The sequence below is a fragment of the Nannospalax galili genome, unplaced genomic scaffold, assembly GCF_000622305.1.
Source record: "Nannospalax galili isolate Female #2095 unplaced genomic scaffold, S.galili_v1.0 scaffold1144, whole genome shotgun sequence".
In the NCBI taxonomy this organism is placed as follows: domain Eukaryota; kingdom Metazoa; phylum Chordata; class Mammalia; order Rodentia; family Spalacidae; genus Nannospalax; species Nannospalax galili.
In genome coordinates this window covers 59979-83785 of record NW_008351634.1, presented here as the reverse complement: position 1 = coordinate 83785, position 23807 = coordinate 59979, and the positions used below count along the sequence as shown (strand labels likewise).

Here is a 23807-nt window from a genome sequence, read left to right as displayed (position 1 = left end):
TTCAATCTATTTATTTCCCATTTTAAAAATATTTTATTTATTATTTTTATGTGTATGTGTGTATTGCTTGCATGTGTGTAAGTGCACCCATGTCATGCAATGCCCGTGGAGGACAGAAGAGGCTGTCGGATCCTGTGGAACTGGAGTTACAGACAGTCGTTAGCTGCTGTGTGGGTGCTGTGATTCAAACTCCGGTCTTCTGCAAGAACAGCCAGTGTTCTTAACCACTGAGCCATCTCTCCAGCCCCTATTTCCCAATTTTTAATTATCCCACAGATTATTTTTCACATTAGTTTTCTTTGCAATTTTCCTATGGTTTAGTTTTCACAACTTTCTTTCAATCTATCTTGAATTCAACTTGGTGTGGCCTCTGGCAGTGAAGGTAAAGCTAACCTGGGGTTCCCACAGGCCCTTTTCCCATCATGGTTCACTAAACTGCTCATCTTTTTAGTAACAGTTTGTGACATTCTTTTATCATAAACTATTTTTTTTGGTCTTTCTGAGACAGGGTCTCCTTGTAGCCCCAGCTATCCTGGAACTCACTATGTAGACCAGGCTGGCCTTGAACTCACAGAGATCCGCCTGCCTCTGCCTCCCGAGTGCTGGGTTTAAAGGCATGAGCCACCAAGCCCAGCCTATCATAAACTTTTATTATCTTTTTTGGCATCTACTTACATGGTTATTGCTACAATTTGATCTTGGCAAAGGAAATGTATTAAAGGTTTGGTCCCCAGCTTGGCACTACCAGGAGGCAGAGCTGAATGGAAGGTTTTAGACTGCTAGGAGTATGCCTTTAAAGAGGATTGTGGGACCCCTGGTTTTTTCCTCTTTATCACTTTTATTCCCTCACCACCAGGTAAGAAGCTCCCCACACCACACACTCTATGCTGCTTTGCCACAGGCCCAAAAGCAATGGGATCAATCAGTCCTCAACTGCAACCTCCAAAACTGTGTGCTAAAATACACCTTTACTCTTCATAAGTTGATTATCTAGGTATTTGTGACAGTGATGGAAAGCTAACCCAGCCTTCTTCTCCAGTCTATTCATAGTTTACCATTATGCCAATAAATATTTCAATGATTTTATCATACAATGTGCATACAGTATTATCTTCAGTTTTGTGTCTATGGTTCTAGTTTATCCACGGTAAATCATACTCCAAAATCTTACATGGAAAATTCTAGAAAGAAACAATTTCTAAATTTTAAATAACTTTGATTACAGTATGTTGTTATAATTGTTTATTTTATTGGTTATTGTGGCTAATCCCTTACAGAGTCTAATTCATACACTGAACTTTATCATGGGTATGTGTCACTAGGTAAAAATGCAGCATGCACAGGGCTCAAAGCTGCAGCCTCAGGCACTCACTGAGGGTCTTGGAACATATCTCTTGCAGATAAGAGGGGGATATTGTAAAGGAAGCTCTTTACCACTTCTGAAATCTTTATGTGCTTTCATAAATAATTCCCCATGACAGTAAAGATCATCTATTTCTCTCATTTCTTTTCTCCTAGTATTACTCATATAAAAGACAAATGTTCTTCTAAGAAACAGATGTCTGGACTAAATCTAAGAAAGGATCTTGCAATTCTGTGCCTCTTTTCAGTGGAAAAAAATAGAAATAAAAAGCATGTCCTGGTTTTGCAAATGGAACACTTACTGAGTTGGAAAAAATCAAAACACTAGTAAAATCTGACCTTAAGCTTGATTCTTTTTTTTTTTAAATCAGGAAACCAAAATCTATAAAGGAAGTAAAGGTTCTGATCGTGTGAACTTTACTTTCCTAAATAGAAACTTTTAGAATACACCATGGAGTTGGATTCTACCCGTCCTGCTCTTTAGGACCCACACATAAATCATTAGCTTCCCGTTGAACTTCACCTACTGGGCTCACGTTCTTGTAAAACGTGGTCGGTTACCAACACCTGTGTAGCACTCTCAGTTTAGGAGCAACAGTCAAGCATTTAGGAAAGACTGCTTTATCCAAGTCTCAAACTTTGCACATCAACTTGATTTGTAGCTGCATCACAGCTGAGTCTAACCAGCCTTCTATCAGAACACGGTGCTGTGGAGAATCAAGCTATAGATCCTCCTAGGTGTTCAGATTCTTCCTTGAAGTCATTCAACAAGCCAGGGAGATGAATGTATTGATTCACAAGAAAACTCTAGGGAAGCTTTGGGTCAGCACACTATCACGAGACACCAACTCCATGGACCCATCCTCTTAATGGAATCAGAAAAACTTGCCTCATCAGCTAAGCATTGCTAGGAACCCTTGAAGGACAAGATCTGTACTTTATTCATTGCTCCACCGATAAATGGCCCTTGGCAGTCAATCATTATATGCTTGTTGGATGAATGAGCAAATGAATACATGTGTAAGAACTTAGACCAGTGCTAGGCTAAATAGTAGTATATTATGTTTGGGTTTTGTTGTTGCTCTTGGTTTGTTTGGGTTTGGTTTGGTTTGGGATGGGTTCTGTTTTTATTGAGACACAGCCTCATTATGCACCCAGACTGGCCTGAAACTATGTAGCCAAGGCTGGCCTAGTTTATGACAATCTTGCCTCAACCTCCCAACCTTTGGGATTACATGCACGAGCCACCACCTCCATCTTTAAATAGTAGTCTTTATCCATTAAATTCATGACCTTAGCACTACAGAAATTCTCACATGCTTTGAATAAATGTGAATCCGTCTATCATCTATCTATCTATCATCTATCTATCAATCATCTTTCTATTTATCTGTCTATTATCTCTGCCCAAAAGAGCAACAACAAAACAACAAAAATACACATGAAGAACAGCCTGCTTCACATCCTTGTCTCCTCGAGACTAAAGAGGCAGCTTGGCATTTTTCTGAAGGTGAGTTAATGAGAACGAAATGAAGGAGATGGGGAAGCAGCTCTATGTGAATCAGTTGTTAATGTTCCTCCATCAAGAACCAGCCCTGGGCTGGAAGGACAGAACCCTGAGGCATATATGAAGCAAGGCCTTTCACATTTTCTTTAGGTTGGGCTCTTAAAGAAATTTATGTCCCTTCAGAAAATCTGAAGAAAAAGTTGGCTATATCCAAGTCTCCTTCTAGCCCTCAAATTGCATGTATCTGGGGGCAGCTGGTGTTCTCCAAAAATGCATAAGAAAAGGGACTTCTGAGTGGGCATCAAGACCTCTAAAGCAATTAGCTAGGTTTCCTTCATTCACAGTAATATTCTCATTATTCTGTATATGTGATATATATGTGTTCCACACCATTGCATGCCACTACTGGTCATTACTAAGATAGTGTTGGTACAATAATGAAACACTTCAGAGACAAGTCCCTTTAGAAGGGAAGTCTGATCAAAATCAGAGAGAATCTTTGTTCCAGCATTTCAAAAAGAAAAACAACAGCAGGTTACACACTTGATAGATGTCTCTGTGAGGCACATTTTAATGAACTGGGAAAAAATGTGTACTTAATGAACTGTGTGCGTGTAAAGCACTGAACATTCAGCAAAACCAGTTTATCTTAAACAACCCCACATCTTTGTTTTTCTTATTTACTTGTATGGTCTCTTATAAAATGCGTTTGCAAACTAAATACAAGAAGGCTTTTTCAACTCCGCTGATGGTAGGTTGTGAATTCCAAATAGGAAGTGTCTGAACTTGATGCAACTACATTGTGGATTGAAATCAATCACTTAACCACCCACTATGAGACTGGCACGTGCAGCCAACTCTTGGTTACCCACTTGTATGGCTATCATCTTGTCAATTTGATGAGCTAATATTTTGGGGGTTTTGTTTTTATTTTTGTTTTGAGAGAGAGAGAGAGAGAGAAAGAGAGAGAGAGAGAGAGAGCCTCCCTTTGTAGCCCAGGCTAGCCTTAGTCCTGCCTCTGACTCCCAAATGCTGGGGTTACAGATGGGAACCACATCTAGCTTTAGGAACCTAATAATTTTTTACCTCAGTCTGAGTTCCTCCTTTGTTCCCAGGCTCTAAGTTATTCACTTATAACTTTTCCCTCCCAGCCTCCAAAACCTAAACTTCTATAAATGCATAACATGTAAATTTTGGGGAATAATAGTTGAACAAAGCTAATTCTGTCAATAACGGATTCAAAAACCAAATGGGCATTTTTACAAGTTGCCTGTTAGATTCACCCATCAGCATTTCTTTCATCCCTACAGAGGACCACAGGCAGCTGTAGGCTGGAGAGCCTGGAGGGTAGGAAAACAGTCTTTGGAACTAGATCCACCTGGGTTTCAACCCCAGCTATACAGAAGTTCTCTAAGCCTCAGTTTCCTTTTCTGTGAAATTGGGAGAATTTGTGCAAAAAGCTGGGTATGCTACCTAGGACAGAGCGCAGACGTGCAAAGTAAGAGCCATTAGCATCAGTAGTAACCCAGAAGTCCCTACAAGGAGGCACTGTACTCAGCCCCTTCTCAATAAGGGACAGAGAGGATGTAATTCTCTTCCATCTCCCTGCTGCTAACATGGGAAGGGAGTGTGGAAAGTATTCCCATTCAAGTGACAAGTTAATAGTTAAAATATTTAATAATCCAATGAGCCACCCTGTAAATCAGACCTCCCACATGGGAGCTTGTTCTTGAAACAGCACAGCTGTCTCCAGAGGGTTAAGTGTGGGGAGCTTCTAGAAACTAGGCCAAGCCAGGTGGATTGCCAAACACATAAAGCAATCACTGGAAACCTGTCAGAGCTGCTGATGTAGAAGAATGCACCTCGGGATGTGTGGGGAGTAGGCATGAGAGTGGGGGTGTGCCTTGATAACTCAGCTCAACTCCAACAGAGAGTCGAAGCCACCAACTCCGTCCTAAACATCAGCAGCACTGACTTTCCAAAGGCACATTGCTCTAAAAGTTTACAGATAAGTTGGTTTTAAGAACTCAAAATGCATGTTCTTCCAAAAGGTATTACAAAGAGTCATTTAGGGTTTTCTGGTCAGCTTCCCAAATGTTCCACAGTGAAAGCTGTAACCGAAGCAGAGACCATGAATCTGAGCCCTGTGGCCAGTAACCTATCTGTCCGAGTCGCATCAACAGAGCAGCAAAAGAAATCCTCCCTGCGCTTCAATTTCCTCATCTGCAAATTGTACAAATAATACTATTGCACATAATTTCAGAGATGAAGTAAGTTAACACATATATAGCATATAGATAGTATGTGGTGTATGCTCACAAAATAAGTTGTGATTATCATGAAGGCTATTTGATCAGAGTGGGAACCTCAGATAGCTACAGCGGGGAATCCGGGCATTCAAGAAGAGTCATGATTAATCCTAGAGCCCTGTGGTGAATGAGAAGGACTTCAAGGGACCAGCCTCCTGGGGCACTTAGTGTTCCGTGCATGGTGCCAAAAGCTTCACAGGAATCATCTTTCACTGTTCCTGCTGACAGAGCTTAAGAGAGTTAGTATGGGGATTGCTACCCCCTCCAGTCTATCCATGAGGAAACTGGGGCCTAGGAAGGCAAAGGGATTCATGTATTGACACTAATCTCACTCTTTTTTTCTACCATTTTATCCATTCTTGTTGCCCCTCCCTGTGCCATAGCTAGAAAATGAGTTCCCTTTGTAAGTAAATGCTTCTCAATAACTTTCATGTTAAGCAAAGGGCTACCAAACTTCATATAACATAAAAGAAAAAGACTTAAAAGTCTATACCTCCAAGGAGCATCCTTCTCTCTGACTCCCCAAGAATCCCTAGTTCATTAGAGCATTTCAGTAGCATCTTCTTGAAGGGGCCTCTGCTTGGTAGCACTCTAGCCCATTAATTCCAGGTGCAGTACCAGGACAGTAGAAGCTATGTACTATATAGGGGGAGGGGCCTCCAGGAAGGAGAGACTAGTACCAATGCTTCTAGAATTCGTGAACATTGGTGTTGCCCCTACCTACAGAGGCCATTCAGAAAGGAAGATGCTCTCACTGTACATAGAGACACATCAGAAAACTCACTGTCAATTATTGTCAATTATTCTGTTAGGAGACTGTCTTTTAAGGGAGGCTAGGGATGGAGCTCAGTGGTAGTGCAGTTGCCTAGCATAGGCAAGGCCCTGGATTCAACGTCCAGTACCACAAAAAGAGAGGAACAGGAAGAAAAATGGGAAATGGAAGGGAGGGAGAGATGGGGGGTGAAGGAGTAAAGGAAGGGAGGCAAGGAAAGGGAAAGAAAGAAAGAACGGGTAAATGCTGAGGACTCGGGGAACGGGAACAGAAAGGTACTAGCACATGTTCACCATGACTTTTAAGCCACCAGGCCTGGAAAATTCAGTCAAGAGAGATGGTGAGTCTGAGTCCAATAGAAAAGTCCCCATCATTGCAGGAGGTTTAGTGTTAGCAAGGAAGCATTATTTTAGCTGGCCAAAGAGGAAGAGGATGAAGACAGAGGAGAAGCAGGTTTTGGAGAACTCAATTTGTAGCTAAGTAACTACAGACCAAAAAAATAAAAAATATAGAAATCCTAGCCTTTGGTCTAGTGAAGTTTGTATGTATGTGTATCTCATATATCCTAGGTTGGTCTCAAACTTGCTATTTCCAGAGGATGACCTTGAACTTCTGCCTCATGTTATCCCTCCCCATGCTAGGGTTATAGGCATGGGCTACCATCCCTGAGTTTATGCAGTGTTAGGCTTCAAACCCAGGACTTCACAATGCTAAGCAAGCATGCTACCAACTGAGCTGCATCCCCAGCTGTAGGTAAGTAAATCCGTAGTGGATATCTACCAAGGGCCCAATATTAGGGCCCTTAATAATACCCCTTAATAAAAGGTATTAGTAAGAATCTGATGTCTGCCCTTCACTCAAGCATCTTTACCCTGGGACAGAAGTAGAATCTACTTCACTGGACAGAATGGCTTATGTGAGATGGTTAAAGTCAAGTTCTGATCAAAACCAGACAGCATTTCCCATGCCAGTTTCACCAAGTCCCAGGGTGTTGAAGTCAGAATACTATAGATTCCCAGTGTATTCAGATTTTTGACAATTAGACAATATCGTTTTTTTCTTAGTGAATGTTTTGCGCTTTTCCTCAAGTTTCCATGTGCCTTTTTATCGTTTCCAGTTTTGCTTATTGCCATGGCTGTGAAGAAAACATCTTTAAATCCTTGAAAATCAAATTAAAGGGAGGAAGCTTTTTTCTACCCAATATTTTAAGAACATTTGTCAGGGGAGTGCCCTGGCACTTAGTCAAAACTCCTCCTCACAAACTGGAGAACTTTCTGGAGGCAGATTGTCATATGTTAAACAATGAAACTGCTTTTACATGATTTTTTTTCTCTTTTGTCTTTTTTTTTAAATAAGGAACTCTCCTTAGGTGCACTTTACTAAAACTACAATGTGTTCTACAGGCACAAGCACACCAAAAGTTCCTGAATAATACTAACAAAATCATGGAGTTTTGTTTTTATTGTTTTTTGATCTGGTTACTTTTAGGGGAGAAACAGTAAATATATACACCCAGTTCACTTGGGTTTTGTTTGCTTGCTTGTTTGAGACAGAGCCTTGCTATGAAACCCAGGCTGGACTCAAACTCTCAATATTCCTTATTCAGACTTCCAAGTATTACTAGTATAACAGTGTGCACTACCACACCAGGCTTAAACCATTTCTAATGGCAAAATACTGTACATATTTTGTAATAATATAATTTATATAAACGATATTTTACTAAAGAAAATTTGTATTTAAAATTTTACCATCATGAGTTTACCACATCTCCTAGAATCAGCCATAAGTGTTTGAGTAAGGAGGATGAAAGTTGTTTCAATCCTTGCCCTGAAGGATCTAAACTATTCCAGTGACTATAGTAAAATAACACATGCCTTGACCAAATCCTCCTTGGATTAGCTCTAATGATAGAACAATCAGGAAGCTTGTTTGCCTTAAAATTATAATTGATTTGATCCTTAAAGAAATGTGCCCAAATGAAACCATTGGGCATTGAGGTGGGAGGGGTCGCTAACATTCAATTCATTTATCTACTCAACATTTGTTGGACACCTGGTATGGGCTAGGCACCTTGCCAGGTGTGAAGATCTAGCAGTAAACAAGTAATCCTGTGAGTTGTTTCAACTGATGGGTTTTATCAACTTTCTTTGTGATGAGGTGGAGTAGCTCTGGAAGGTGCATAGAGCAATTGTACTAGTCAGATTTTTATTACTGTGACAAAACTAGGAAGAGTTGAAAAGGGTTCTTTTTAGTCCGTGGTCACTTGGCTCCACTGTGTTCTGGGCCATGGTAAATCAGAACATCATGGTAGAAGAACTTGGAGGAGCAAAGTTGTTCATTTCATGGAATCTGGAAGTAGGAAAAACAGGGAAGGGCCTGGGACTAGACTGCCTCCAAGGACATGTTCCCAGTGACCTAGTTTCTCCAGCTAGGTCCAACTTCCAAGAATTCATTACTTCTCATAATGTCAGTAGAATAAGAATCTTCCAATGGATTAACCCACTGATAAATCAGAACCCTTGTGAACCAATGGGCTCTCAATGACTGGATCCACCAGCTGAGGACTATGCTGTAAATACCTGAGTCTTATAGGGAACACTTTTTATCCAAACCATAACTGCACTATGGGGACAGATTCTCTTCTCCCCATCTCAGAGTGAACCATAGATCTGAAAGACACCCGTATGTCTAGGATGACTTTCTTCTCAACTTTCCCCAGTTATCTTTGTCAAAACCTCTTAAAATCGCAAGAAACAGGTTCTATTTCTGCTGCTAAAAGGCTCCAATTATCTTCCTGATATTTCTACTCAGTTTCCCTCTCTGAAGATCAAATGCCACTTAAGTGAAGTCTGACATACCCCAAGTTTAAGATTCTGCACATTGAAGCCTTCTGGAGAGCTTTATCCTGTTCCCCTTTGGGAGAGGCATGTCTTGAAGGAGGTATTAGTGGAGGTGATGGGACATCGTGGTGGCCTCTGGTACTTTCTGCTTCCTGGTGTCCACAGTTAAAGTCTTCTCCATCATTAAATCTATTAGTGCAGGACTATTGTACTTGTGAGATTTATAAAGACCCCCTCCTCTCTAAAAGTAAGTTGATAACTTGTCCTTATTTATTTATTTATTTATTTATTTATTTTTGGTCCCTTTGAGACAGGATCTTCCCTGTAGCCCCAGCTGTCCTGGAACTCACTATGTACACCAGGCTGGCCTTGAACTCACAGAGATCTGCCTGCCTCTGCCTCCCAAGTGCTGGGATTAAAGGCGTGTGCCACCACACGCATGTAGATAAGTGCACCCGTGTCATGCAACGTCCACGGAAGACAGAGGAGGCTGTCAGATCCCCTGGAACTGGAGTTACAGGCAGTTGATAGCTGCCATGTGGGTGCTGGGATTTGAACCTGGGTCTTCTGCAAGAACAACCAGTGTTCTTAACCGCTGAGCCATCTCTCCAGCCCTTTATTATTTTTATTTTATGTGTATGAGTTTATTGCCTGCATGTGTGTAAATGCACCCAGTTGTGCAAGGCCCATGGAGGTCAGAAGGTGTCGATCCCCTGGAACTGGAGTTACAGATGGTTGTTAGCTGCCATGTGGGTGCTGGGAATTGAACCTGGGTCCTCTTCCAGAGCAGTCAGTGCTCTTAACCACTAAGCCATCTGTCCAGCCCCAACTTGTCCTTCTTTACATGTAATAAATGGCATGCTCTGCTGGGAAGCATCCTTTAGGAGGCCTCTCTCAGGCTTTCTCCTATTGGAGTTTTCATTTTAATCTCTAAGTTATGTAGTATCAATTCTCTTCAGCTGTTATTATTCAACACCTACTGTGTAGAGGACTTGCTTCAGCATGTTGACAGGTCTTTGGTTAGGAATGGGAAAACTGATGGGACCATAACCAAGTGAAATTTTGGTAGGTTCTATGAGGGTATGCTGAGTTCTATGGACAGTCACAGAAGCAAGTAGTCACCTCCTGAGCGGGTCTGAAAATAGCCATGAGAATTCTATACTTGGGGTTTGGGGTGGCAACCTTTCAGACGGTGGGAACATCATGAGAACAAAAGCAACGGTGAGGAAGCAGGATATTGGAGGAACCTCAAGTGCCCGCTGTAACCACGTATAATGTGCATCCAGGAATGTGGGAGAGAGACGAGTAAAAGATGAGGTGCTGACAGACTGAAAGCCTTTTGGGTGTGGATGATGCTAAGTGTGTATTACACACCTGTTACAATTGGGGAAACGGGTCAGTCACATGGCTTAGAGCAGGTAAAGACACCTGCCACCAAACTGATATCCTGAGTTTAATCCCCAGTACCCATATGGTGAAAAAAGAGAACAGAGTCCCACAAAGTTGTCCTCTATGTGTGCACCTTGGCAAGGAAGCACCCACTCTTTCCCCACACAAATAAATAGTTTTTTTTGGGGGGGGGTCTTTTTGAGACAGGGTCTCCCTGTAGCTCCAGCTGCCTGGAACTCACTATGTAGACAAGGCTGGCCTCAAACTCACAAAAGATCCACCTGCCTCTGCCTCCCGAGTGCTGGGATTAAAGGCAAGCTCCACCATGCCCAGCAAAATGTAATTTTTTTAAACCGTAATGAGGACACAGGTATGCAGTCGTTTCTCATGGCACCTAATCACAAGTCACCTTCACAAATGTGGGATTCGGGGAAGAAATCTATGTTGGCCTTCCTGTCATGGCAAAATTGTGGAAGAACAGCCCAGAAGTAGAGGAGATCGAAGGTCTTTGGACCAGCAGTGTTGTCACCCCTTGTCCCTGAAGCCTGATCGTTGTCCCACAGAAGAAAGTAGAATTTCCCCTGGAAGACCTTGCTCACAGCCTAGCTTTATGCCACAATGCCTTCCACCAAAGAACCTAGGAGGCTTTCTGCTATAGATTAGCACTGAAGTGTGCCCTGAAGGACCATGTGTTAAGGGCTCGGTCTCCAACTTGGTGCGGTTTTGGGAAGCAATGGACCGTTTAAGAGGTGCTGCCTTGTGGGACAAAGCTTGGTCATTGGGGGCATGCTCTCAAAGAGAGTCATGAGACTCTGATCTCTTCCTCTTCTTTTGCATCCATGAATGCTTTCTTCTTCCATCCACTCCCACCATAAAGTGCTGTCTCACCACAGGCCTCAAAGCAGTAGAGTCAATCAACCTTGGACTGAAGCCTCTCTCAGCCAAAGGAAACCTTTCCTATTGTTTTTAACTATCTCCAGTGTTTTTTTTTTTTGACAGTAACAGGTTACTAATAAATCTTTTTGTCTCAAGATAAAGCTGCCATTAGACATGGTCTGACTTCAGGCAGAGACTGAAGAGAACCTCTTTGTGCTAGGCCTTTACTCTGGGAACATGACTGCATGTTTATCAGAACCTTAAAAGTGATCCCCACAGTTCTTAAAATCCCAATTACATCCACATGTGTACTATGTTTAGTAGTCTGTGTGGCCCTGTAAAGTCCCGAGACTGGTACAGCATTATGGATTAGTGGGGTCAAAGCAGAAACCATTCTGGATAAGAATGTACGTCGGTGATAGAGCAGTTGCCTAGCATGTACAAGGCCCTGAGTTCTATCCTTAGCACCACAAGAACAGGAGGAGGAAGTGAGGAATAGGAGGAAAAGGAAATCAGAACTCTCAAGTTTCATACATAGGCCTACAAGCAAAACCTTTCTTTGGTTTACTGCCTTGCTAGAGTGTTCATAACCAGCTTTCCACCTCTCGTCCAGAATAGTCAAAAGCACGGAGTTCAAACTTTGTTCATCGCTGCTTCTGAAACTTTAGACAAATTACTAACTAAATTCTTAGGCAAGGATTTCTCTTCTTGGGTCGGGGAAGGGAGAGGGCTGCTAGTACCAAACTCAGGTGGTTTTTATCAAAACCATATGGAAATATTAGAAGCGCTTATAAATTCAACATACTATGAAATGTTAGTCATTATATTATCATTACCTATGACCAAATGTCCTCAGACACCCCATGTTTTCAGTTTGGAATGAGACAAGATCCCATGCTCATAGTCACTAAATGAAGCCAAGAAATAGAGAAAAGCTTTTTGGGTTTCCAGTTAATGGCCCCAAATCTCACATCAGATGCATCATCACAGGAATTTTTTTTTTCCTTTTTGGCAGAACTTCTCAGTCCAAAGCACAGTTTGGCATAAACAAAGGCCTGGCTCTGACCCAACATATTAATCAGTGAATTAATTCTCGCCAGCCATTAACCTTGGGTTTGAAGCAGTGACCGGGCACTGGCAGCATGAAGCGCTCAAAGCCTTGAACAGGAAGAAAGCAGTAGGGAGCCTTCAGTCTCCTGAAAAGGGAGTGGCCAACTTACCAGTGCTTTCTAATGTTCCAGAAAGTTCTATGGAACAAAAAAAAAAAAAAAAAGAGAGATGAAAGAGAATATGAAAGAAAACACAAAGGAAGGAACCAGGCGCTCTTGCTGCAGCTGGGTCCGCAAACTTCTGTTACCACTCTGACTTCTTTTTTTGAGACAGGGTCTCATTATATAGCCCTGGCTTGTCTGAAACTCACTCTGTAGACCTCAGACCCACAGAGATCTACCCTCTTGAGTGCTTGGATTAAAGGCGTGCACCACCACACCTGCCAGGCTGACTTCTAAGCATTCTCTTTGGAGATATATATGCTCCTCCCATCTTTCCTCTCTAATATTTCACAGAATTTTAAGATATTTTTATTAATGCTTTTGAGAATTTCATAGAATGTATTTCAGTCATGTTTATTCCTCACTCCTCCCTAACTCCTCCCAGATCCACCTCCCACAGTCACAAACTTTTTTTAATTCTGATTTTTTTTGTATGAATGTATTCATGTGTGTGTACATATATGTATAGGTGTATGTGTAAATATGTGGGCATGTGGAGGCCAGAGGTTGACATTGAGTATCTCCTTCAATCACTTTCCACCTTATTTTTAAAAAAAAAAAAAAAAACTGGTTGCCGGGTGTGATAGTGCATGCCTTTGATCCCAGCACTTGGGAGGCAGAGGCCAGCCTGGTCTACACAATGAATTCCAGGCCAGGCAGGGAGACCCTGCCTCAAAAAGACCACAAAAAAAAGGTTTGCAAATGCATATTTGTAAGCATCAATACAAAAGTACTCATGAAGAATGCATAATCTCTGAAAGTTATGAAAACATCCCTGCTATCAATACATTTCTAGATACAAAACTAACATTTGTTACTTCTGTATAGCAAGAGAAGTTCATTTTCAAAACAGATAAAATTCAGTCTTCAGGTGTGAATGGTATGAATGATAGTCTTTTTTCCTTTTTTAATTTCTTAGTCATTTGGGATCCTTAAGCATGCGAAAGCTTTGAACAGGACTAAAGGTTGTACTGTGGCATCCAGTTAGGCCAGAGCCGGGAATGCCCCTAGGTTGTCTACATCAGGAATAGAGGCATTTATCAATCCTGCTGCCTCGCTCTGGGTGTCCGCCACACCCTCCCCTGCCTTAGTCTCCAAAACAGATCTCCAGTTGAGACATTATTTGTTAGCTTCTGGAAATGATGGTCCAGAACTGAATCTTCAGCATGAGCCTCTTCACTGACTTATGGAGAACAAATCCTTCTTCCATTGTCCATCAGCACCTTCTTCTGGTTATTGGATACTAACTTCTACTTTTGCTGGGTCTGTATTTTGAACAGCTTTCCATTCATCCAAAGTCATCCCTTTTGGACCCTCTCCCCTGACCTCTTCAACTTCATTCTTTTTTTTTTTCTTTTTTGAGACAGGATCTCCCTGTAGCCCCAGCTGTCTTGGATCTCACTATGTAGACTAGGCTGGCCTTGAACTCACAGAGATCTGCCTGTCTCTGCCTCCCGAGTGCTGGGACTAAAGGCATGCGCCACCACGCCTGGCTCAACTTCTTTTTTTCAGGATCTGCCACGGGTATTCTTCACCTGCAGAGTTTCCTCAGTCACATCTGATTGATCCAAATAACTGCAATTATATTTGTTTCTGAATGATCTGGGAGACTCTGTTAGTTGATCTTTTACAGTCCCCCAGTTGTGGGCCCCCCTAACTCCACCTTTGCTCTCAGGCTTCAGGTCACCGGAATGTGAAAAAGAAGATCTATCACTTCCACTGTGCCTATCAAATTCAGGTTTGCCACAGGAATCAAATCCACCTCCTCAGCCTTCACCCCTTCCAAGACCACCATGATCACAAATTGGCTGCTCATTAATCAGTCTATCAACTGAAAATTCATCTCTTTCACCCTTTCTTCAAGTGGCTTTTCAAATCTCCCCCCAGGTAGTGCCTGGTCTTCTAGCAATTGTTTTCCCTCTATCCTAAAGTTTCTGATCAGGACTTCTTCCAACTTACCTTATTCTTTGGGGGGGTGGGGGGGTGGGAGGGGATCTTTTTGAGACATGGTCTCCCTATATATAGCCCCAGCTGGTCTTGCAACTCACTATGTAGACCAGGCTGGCCTTGAACTCACAGAGATCCGCCTGCCTCTGCCTCAAAGGTGTGTGCCACCACGCCCAACTTATTCCTTCTTTCTTAACAGCTACTGGGCAGCAGGTTTTTGTAGTCTTTCTGTGACTCTTTACACAGCTGTTCACCCGCTGTACCTTGGAATTGTTTGGCACTGCCTGAGCCACACTCTTGGCCCTGGGGCCCCCAAGGCTGCCCACCTCAGCTTCTTTTTACTTCTCTGCTGCCTTCTGCACCTCGACAGGGTCAGTCCGATTCGTTGTGAAATAACTGGTGGAATCAGTTGGTGACCGTGCAACTGAAGCCTTCCTGGTATGACGGTGGCTCTGTGGCCTGTTCCTGCATGGATTGCAGCGGGCCACACCAAGCCTAGAGCGCCTGCTTCAGCCCCTGAACCCTTATTTTTTGAGACAAGTTCTGTCACTGAACCACCAGCCAGCAAGCCCCAGGGAGCCTCCTCCACTTCCCATCACTGGGATTAGAGGACCGCACTGCTGTGCCTCGTTTTTCATGTGGGTGCTCATACTTGCACCATAAGCACTTTTACCCACTGAACCATCTCCCCAGCCTTTAACTGTGATTGTGAATTGTGATGGTAACATAAAATTTACCACTTAACCATTGTAAGTGCAATAGTGTTAAGTATATTCACACTGCTGTATAGCCAATCTCCAGAACTTTTTCATCTTACAAAAACGAAGTTCTGTACCCATTAAACAGTTCCTTGTTTTCCTTCTTCCTCCCTTCCAAAAACTGTTGTTTATTTGTGTCAGGGTCTCCCTATGTAGCTTAAGCTATCCTTGAATTTACTACATAGCCCTGGCTAGGCCTCAAACTTTCTTCAGTCTTCCTGTCTCAGTTTCCCAAGTGTTGGGATTACAGGTGGGTGCCAACCACACCTGGCTCTTTCTATGGAGTTTTAAATCTATATTGCTCCCTTATAATTATGTTCTTCAACATCACCCACACCATGGTAGAACACTCACACTTTGGGAGTATTATGGTTGCCATTGTTGTAACTGCTTAATGGTTCCGGACTCACTTCTGCTCAACTCCAAAACAAGCACTCCATTAGGAATGGGAAGTGGTGACACTTTCCATTAGAGCACACTGTGAGGCTGATGAAGTCGGCATTGACGAGTAAATGTGGAGCAGCTTCAGAGAGAAAGGGTCATTTCCTGATGTTCAGTGAGGCCCAGCAACCTGTGCCAGCCCTTACGGTGAATCCAAATATTCCAATCTCAACATCCTCTTATGGAATTAACCAAGACCATAGAAAAGTAGAGCAAACCCCAAACAGTGTTTACTTATCCATTTAACTTTTGGCAGTGCTGAGAATCAAACCCAGGGCCTTGTAGGTACTAGCTATAGCCCCAGCTAAGACTATATATTTAGCTACTGCTTTGGTAGTAGGGCCTACATCTGGTGGAGTTAGGGAAATTAAGCCTAGTGTGGATTGACGTCATGAGGGAAGGCTTATAAAAGATGGGCAGCTTCATTCCAGGAGGACGGGTTAGGTAGGCAAACAGGCTGAACAACGGGGAGGGGACAGACAGGGACGGCATGTTCAAGGGAGCCAGGCTATACTGGTAGGAACTCAGTGATAGAGGCGGGGTTACAACTCAGTGGTAGAGAAATCCTGGGTTCCATCCTCAGTCCTGTAAAAAATAAAAGCATTCAGAGATGAGGTGAATGAGGTTAAAAAGATGGGATTATTCCAAATTAAGGAAGGTGGTTAAAAGCCTGAGAAAGAGCCCTAGCTGGGGGAGGGGAAGCTCTCCCAGGGAGAGAGAGAGAGAGAGAGAGAGAGAGAGAGAGAGAGAGAGAGGTTTGAACAGAGAGACATAATAAAGGTAGTGTTCTACTAGGCAATGAAGTTTCTCATTCCCTGAGAAACAGCCTACATTCCCTGTTTTACTAAACCTTTGTGGTTTTAAACCATATGAAACAGAGACTGTCTTTTACCCCAACCATCAACTCATTTCCCTGCTTCATTTAATTCACATGTGTTTGCAATTCCTTCACAGAATTCTGCCCTAGAGAAAATCAATGTTCCTCCCTCCTGCCAGCTAGGGAAGTAACCTATTTTTTTCTATCTAAAAACAAGACCATAAGCCCTGGTGTAGCCCCAGCATATCACAAGCTGGGGGTTCCAAGATGGACCAACTAAGCCTTCTAGAACAATTCTGTTCAACATATATCATTAAGGAATTGAAAGTAGGGTGTGGTGGTGCACGCCTTTAATTCGAGCATGCCAGAGGCAGAGGCAAGCAATCTCTGTGAGTTCAAGGCCAGCCTGGTCTATATAGTGAGTTCCAGGGCAGTCAGGGCTAAATAGTAGGATCCTGTCTTGGAAGAAAAAGAGAGAGAGAGAGAGAGAGAGAGAGAGAGAGAGAGAGAGAGAGAGAGAAGAGAGAAGGGGAAGGGAAAGGAAGGGGAGAGGGAAGGGAGGAAAGAAAAGAGAAATAGAAAAAGCAAGCCAGGGTCTTGGAGAAATACCTAATATGCATATCTGGAAGTGGTCTTATATCCAGAATACATATACTTACCAAACAAAATAAAATAAAACACATACCTAGTTATTGTTGTTAGAAACAGAATCTGAGGTCCAAGGACTCCTCAATACCACACAAAGAACACTGGGACAAATGAAAGTAACTGGACAAGGCAGATTTTATTTTTGCAAAAGAATGTTTTGCATGGTCAGTCAGATCTAGCAAGTACAGACAGGACCCCAAAGCTTGATGGGTGTTTATCCCTAGTACAAGAGAACTGTGTCTTTTCCCCCATTGGCTGGGGTCTGACCGCATAGTCTTTCCCGATTGGCTAGTTTAAAAGAATCAGCTTGAAGGGAGAACAGCTTCACTAGCCCAGGCCATCAGGCTCAGGAATGCATCTGGGCCTTTCGTCAAACAAAAGTCTAATAGGGTATGGCAGAATTAAAAGATTAGAATTCCTTGTCATAAACTAAATTCTAAGCTTTACAGGGTTTGAAAGATAAGACTAATATTTAGCCTTTAATTTCTTACATTATCTATAAATTCTCCCCCAGAAAATGTACTTAAAGGAAAGAAAGGAAGTTTTCACCAAAAGACACTTACCAACATTGTTTATATCAGCTTTATTTACAATAGTCCAAAAATAAAAACAACACAAATGTACATGAATAGATGATATAAGAAATTTTGATAGATTACTATAATGGAATACTATTTAGCAATAAAAAAGAGCAAGTTACTAATACATGGAATAGTTTAAATGAGTCTAAAAACATGCTGAAAAGATATGAGACACACAAAAACGTAATACTAACTCACTCTACCTATATGAAGTTAATAGAAAATGACAGAAATTAGAATATTGGTTGCCTTCACTGTGAGTAAGTAGCCAGGACTGGGAAAAGGAGCTTCCTGGGTTGGTGGGGAGTTGTTTACCTTGATTAGGGTGGAGATTACATCAGTATGTACATATGCCAAAATTCATCAAACACCTACATTTTTTGCTGTGTAAAAATCACACTTCTATTTGTTAAAGTATAAAATAATATAAAGAGATTTGCCTTTTGTCTTTTTCTTAGTCTCAGGTGTGGTGTTGACAATTTAACCAACCCTAAAACAGATGGGCTGAGCCCCATCTCTGCCTTCTGCAACAGAGCTCCTCACTGGGCAGTGACTCTTATCTACAAGATCAACTGGATGGTGGGAGCTCATCTTATTTGTATAAGATATTTTACTTACATAATTATGAGTTCTAAAGGAACCCTTATACATTATTGGTGGGAATGTAAATTAACCCAACCATTAGGGAAATTAGTACAGAGGTTTCTCAAACTGAAACAGAACTACCATATGATTCAGCTCTGCCACTCCCGAGTATGTACCCAAAGGAACCAAAGGCAGAGGACAATAGAGATACCTGCACAGTCATGTGTGTTGTGTGATGGAATCAGCCTAGGCACTTGTCAACAGATATGAATGGATAAAGAAAATGCAGCAGACATACAAAAACAGTGTTAGTTAGCCATAAAGAACAACAGAATTCAGCTGGGGAGATGGCTCAGTTAGGCAAAGTGTTTGATGCAGAAGGATGAGGACCTGAGTTCAGATCTCCAGCACCCAGGTTAAAAGGCCAGGAGCAGCTGGAATCCCAGTGCTGGGGACACAGAGACGGGAGGCTTTCCAGGGCTTGCTGGCCAGTCAGTGTAGCTGATTCAGTGAGCTTCAAACAAGGTGGAGAGTGACTGAGAAAGACACCTGATGTCGACCTTCGGCCCCTCAACATGGGTGTGCAGGCAGACACAGACACAGACACACACAGACACAGACAGACAGACAGTCACACACACAGAGATCAAAGAAGAAGAAGAAGAAGAAGAAGAAGAAGAAGAAGAAGAAGAAGAGGAGGAGGAGGAGGAGGAGGAGGAGGAGGAGGAAGAAGAAGAAGAAGAAGAAGAAGAAGAAGAAGAAGAAGAAGAAGAAGAAGAAGAAGAAGAAGAAGAAGAAGAAGAAGAAGAAGAAGAAGAAGAAGAAGAAGAAGAAGAAGAAGAAGAAGAAGAAGAAGAAGAAGAAGAAGAAGAAGAAGAAGAAGAAGAAGAAGAAGAAGAAGAAGAAGAAGAAGAAGAAGAAGAAGAAGAAGAAGAAGAAGAAGAAGAAGAAGAAGAAGAAGAAGAAGAAGAAGAAGAAGAAGAAGAAGAAGAAGAAGAAGAAGAAGAAGAAGAAGAAGAAGAAGAAGAAGAAGAAACACTGAATGTATAAAAGAAACTATTTGGGAAGAGGAAGGGAACCAGACAGGGAGGGAAAAAAAGAAAGTGTTGGGAGGAGCTGAATAAGATCATAGTGTACCTTCTACATCTGTGAGAATGTCACAGTGACACCCATTATTATGTGCAATAGATGCTAATTCTTTTTTTAAAGATATTTTCTCAGAAAGATTGTAAGAGCCACTGGTCAGGGAGGACTTGAGCATAAGAGTCCTCTGGACATGACAAGACAGTTGCACTCATGATCTTACATCAGCTGTGGGTAACTGCACAAGACTTGCATAAGATCAGTCCAGTCAACATTCTAGCATGGAAAAAGGAGGGGTTTATGAACCTCCACCCCCAGCAATGGTCAGCTGATGGCTTCTGGGAGGAGAGTCAGTTTACTTTAAGGGTGTAGCTCCTGGAAAATCCAGCAGACTCACAGTGGGTGGCCCCATACCCAGGAGTACCTGGGCAACACAAAGCAAATTGGACTTGGTGAGTTATTAAGGAAAAAAAGATGACATGAAGTTTGGGGAGAGTAGGGAGATGGGAGTGGATCTAGGGAGAGTTAAGGGAGGAGTTGGAGTGAGTATAATCAAAATATCAAACTATATTGTATGAAATTCTCAAAAATTTAATAAAATATTATTTGAGAAAAAGAAAAACATATGGCCAGATGCAGTGGCACACACTGGTATGGACATAACCTGGACTAATGACTTTTGTTAACCCCAGCAAAACTATGCTCTTGGGTTTGATGACCTGAGTTTGGTACTCCACCCAGAAAGAATGAATGAAAGAAGGAAGGAATGCTTGAGAACTAACATATCAAAGCTCTGGAAGCAACACACCAGGTGCAAACAGTGGAGGTTGGGAAGAATAAGTGGCCTAGGATTGAAAGGGCCAGATGGCCTATTGAGGCTAGGGTGGAGCTGAACTTAAACTGCACTTCCTCAACAAGGTTGGAGAAATCTTTTGGAAGTGAATGCAGCCTGGCCCCTGGGCACAGTTCTGAGAGACATCTGGGGGAACAGGGGTCCTCTGGGTTTGGGCCCACTCATTTTCTTTTTAATATTTAATTTATTATTTTTATTTTATGTGTATGCGTGTATTGTCTGCATGCAGGTAAGTGCACCTGTGCTGTGCAATGCCCGTGGAGGACAGAAGATCTGTTGGATCCCCTGGGACTGGAGTTACAGGCAGTTGTTAGTTGCCATGTGGGTGCTGGGATTCAAACCTGGGGCTTCTGCAAGAACAGTCAGTGTTCTTAAACTCTGAGCCATCTTTCCAGCCCCTGGGCCCACTCTTAAAAACTTAAGTCAGGCTCTTGTTTCCTGTGCCTACTGGATGATGTAGAGCTTAGCTTCCGCTCTTCCTCTAGCACCTCTGCCACCATGCCTCCCTGTTGTGATGGACTGTAATTCCCCTGGAACCATAAGCTCAAATAAACTCTTTCTATCAAAAAAACCAAAAAAACAAAAAAACCTTAAGTCAGGCTTTTATTTTGTTCAGGGTAGTCATAATAATGTGGTGTAATTAATAATACCCACAGAGTGTGGTACCCTATGTGAGGAAGACTCTCTACTCTCTGCTCTGAACTCACAAATCAGCCACAGGGAAAGTCCAAGAGAAAAAGGGAAATTTGGAATGTCTCAGCCACACTTGGAATTGGGTGCCAGCAAGGGCAAGGTTTTTCCTTGATAGCATGCACCAGAGTGCTCACGGGTAGGTGCTATGGAAAAATCAGAGACCAACAGCCAAGGTCAGGTGAGGAGAGGAAGTTTAGTTTGACACTAGCAGGACTGACACCACGAATAAAGGAGTCAGACCTCCTGTTCAGGTTTTGGAGGGTTTTTATAGTTATATGAGGAATGTAAGCAAAAGGTACATAGCATATACGTGGTGATTAAGATATCATGGGGGGGCAAAGGTAATAGAAATGCAAAGGTAAAGGAATGTGAAAGCCTTAGGCAACAAGGATTTCTATACAGGAATGTGATAGCTTTGGAAAACAAAGACTTCTATCCTGGATAACCACAGGGGTCAGGGGAAGATTCCTGTTCACTTTCCAGTTTCTAATTACCATCATATTGCAAAAGCTTTTAGCATCTAATATGTGCTTCTATTTCTACAATATAGGTTCCTGGAAAAGTCCTGTGGAAAAGGGAATTTTTGAACATTCTCAGTTGTACACAGGGTAAGTATGACAACAGGTACAAGTTTTCTTGATAGCCTGTATACGTTTTGAGTTAATAATTCTGTATTCATTTTCCAACGCTCTTCTTTACCAGGCCTGAACTGCCAAGAACTGTGCTCGGAACTCTCTTTCATTCTTGCATTCCTACCTTTATTACAGGGAATTCTTTGTCTCCTGAATCTCATGCTCATGCACAACAATTAAAAACTTTACTTAGGGGCTGGAGAGATGGCTCAGCGGTTAAGAGCACTGACTGCTCTTGCAGAGGACCCGGGTTCAATTCCCAGCATCCATATGATGGCTACAAACTATCCTTAACTCCAGTTCCAGGGGAATCCGAAGCCCTCTTCTGACCTCCAAGGCATTGCACAACTTGGGTGCACTCACATACATGCAGGCAATACATGCATAAACATAAAATTTTAAAAATAATAAAATTTAAAAAAAAACTTTACTTAAGGAAGCTTCACTGATAACAGTTGAGGGATGTACTAGTTTTCTCTCCACCCTGTTCTGCTGTGTTCCATGAACCTTAGGTGTAGAGGTTCCGCTATAGATATGTCACCTAGGACTGGGCATCTCTCAGACGTATATTCTCTGTGTGTGACCAGTTGTGGAACTCTGCAGTAGCCTCCATCTGTAGCAAAAAGAAGCTTCTTTGATGAATACTGTACAGTATACTTGTCTGTAAATATAAGGATCCATATTTAGCATATGGTAAGAAATTTCATTTGTCTAGAGATATGACAGAAATAGGATTTCCCTCAGTTCTCACCAGTGACACTTCCTTATACAAGGCAGAGTATGACACACACAGATGGCCACAACTGGCCAAGTTTTAGAGAATAAGAGACTATAGAGTGCGTGTCCCTGGATAGAACTCTTGTATTAAACCTTACCCACCCATGGCTTAAGGGACCCTTGTAGAAGAGGGGGCAGAGAGATTGTAAGAACTGTAAGACCCTGAGACCCTCTTCATTCACCCACTACCCCCCAATCCCTCCAGACCCCCACTAATTGCTCTTTTAGCTTCTGTAAAATGCTTGGCTGTTGCTTTAGACATGCCTAGACATGCCCTGGCATGCCCTAACCCCTGCCTGGTATCCCCCCCCTTGTCCAGGAAACTATAGATTATGGAAGCCTAGGCATGAAAACTGCCCTATAAGGTAAAAACGGAGACTCCTGGCCCCACAGATAACATTCAGCACATTCTACAGCCCTGAGAGTAGCACCTACCAATAAGAAACTTCCAGGGCTGCATCTTATACATCCAATCAGTTTAAAATTATGTTGGCGCGCACGGGCTCCTTGAACCAACCAAAATGTATCTTTGGTATCCCCCTCCTCTCTTTGTCTAAAAACCTATAAAAGGCTCCACTCTCCCTTACTCAGGGCTCTCAGCACAGATCCGTTGAGTTGGTGAGGTCTGAGAGCCTGAGCTTAAGCCCGAATAAACCATAAACCTTCGCTTTTGCATTTTGGTGTGTTGGGTCCTCGGTGGTCTTTTTGGGGTCTAGTGGATGAGGCACAACATTTGGGGGCTTGTCTGGGATCCCCCCCAGAGACCCCCCCGAGAGGAACCGACCCCAAAAGGTTTGTGATCAACTGGCCGGGTAAGTTTTTGTAAAACTGTGTGTGTGTGCCTGTCTTCGCTATGCTTTCACTTTGGTTGCGGCCATCTGATCTTAGTTTTTCTTTGTTGCTGAAACACTAGCGAGGTGACCTGGGGGATTTGGGAGATGTCCCCATCCTCATCGGGGTGGGTGTTCCTCATTGGACACCCCACCAGGACACTAGTCCATCTGAAACCTCAGAGGACCTTGCTGACCCTGTTGGGACATGCACGTCCTATCCGTACAGTCTTTGGCATAATCGAGCCGGGGAACTCACATGGCCGAGAGTCCAGACCATCTGAAATCCACGGTAGTTTATTCTGGGCCCTCTGTCTGCCTGTGTCGTTCTTGTGCCTTGATCTTTGTTCTAATTTCTTTGTTGACGAAACGGATGGGACTGATAAATACTATGGGCAACACCCCATCTTCCCCTTTAGATCTTATACTAGTCCACTGGGGGCATGTTAAGACGATTGCCCATAATAATAGTGTAGTTGTAAAGAAAAAGAAATGGACAACTTTATGTTCGGTTGATTGGCCCTCCTTCAATGGTGGATGGCCCCCTGAAGGGACTTTTAACCTGAGTTTGATTTCCAGGGTAGAGGACCATGTCTTCCGCCCATGGACGGGCCACCAGGACCAGATCCCATACATCGTGACCTGGTGAGGCCTCATCGAATGACCCGATGGCCCCCCTGCCTGGGTCAAGTCCTTCCTTCCCCCGATTAATCCAACTGCTCCCCCTCCACCTCTGCAGGTCCTCCCTCTCAAACCAAAGGCAGAAGAGAAACCCATTCTCCAGGGAGGCACTGAGGAGAATGACATCTTTCCCCCACCCTACTCCTCTCAGA

General features: G+C 42.8%; 1 pseudogene; it reads right to left on the bottom strand.

Moving 5' to 3' along the window:
- Positions 1-13313: 13313 nt before the first annotated feature.
- The window catches only part of LOC103746372, a 35529-nt pseudogene continuing 25035 nt past the window's right edge, over positions 13314-23807 (bottom strand).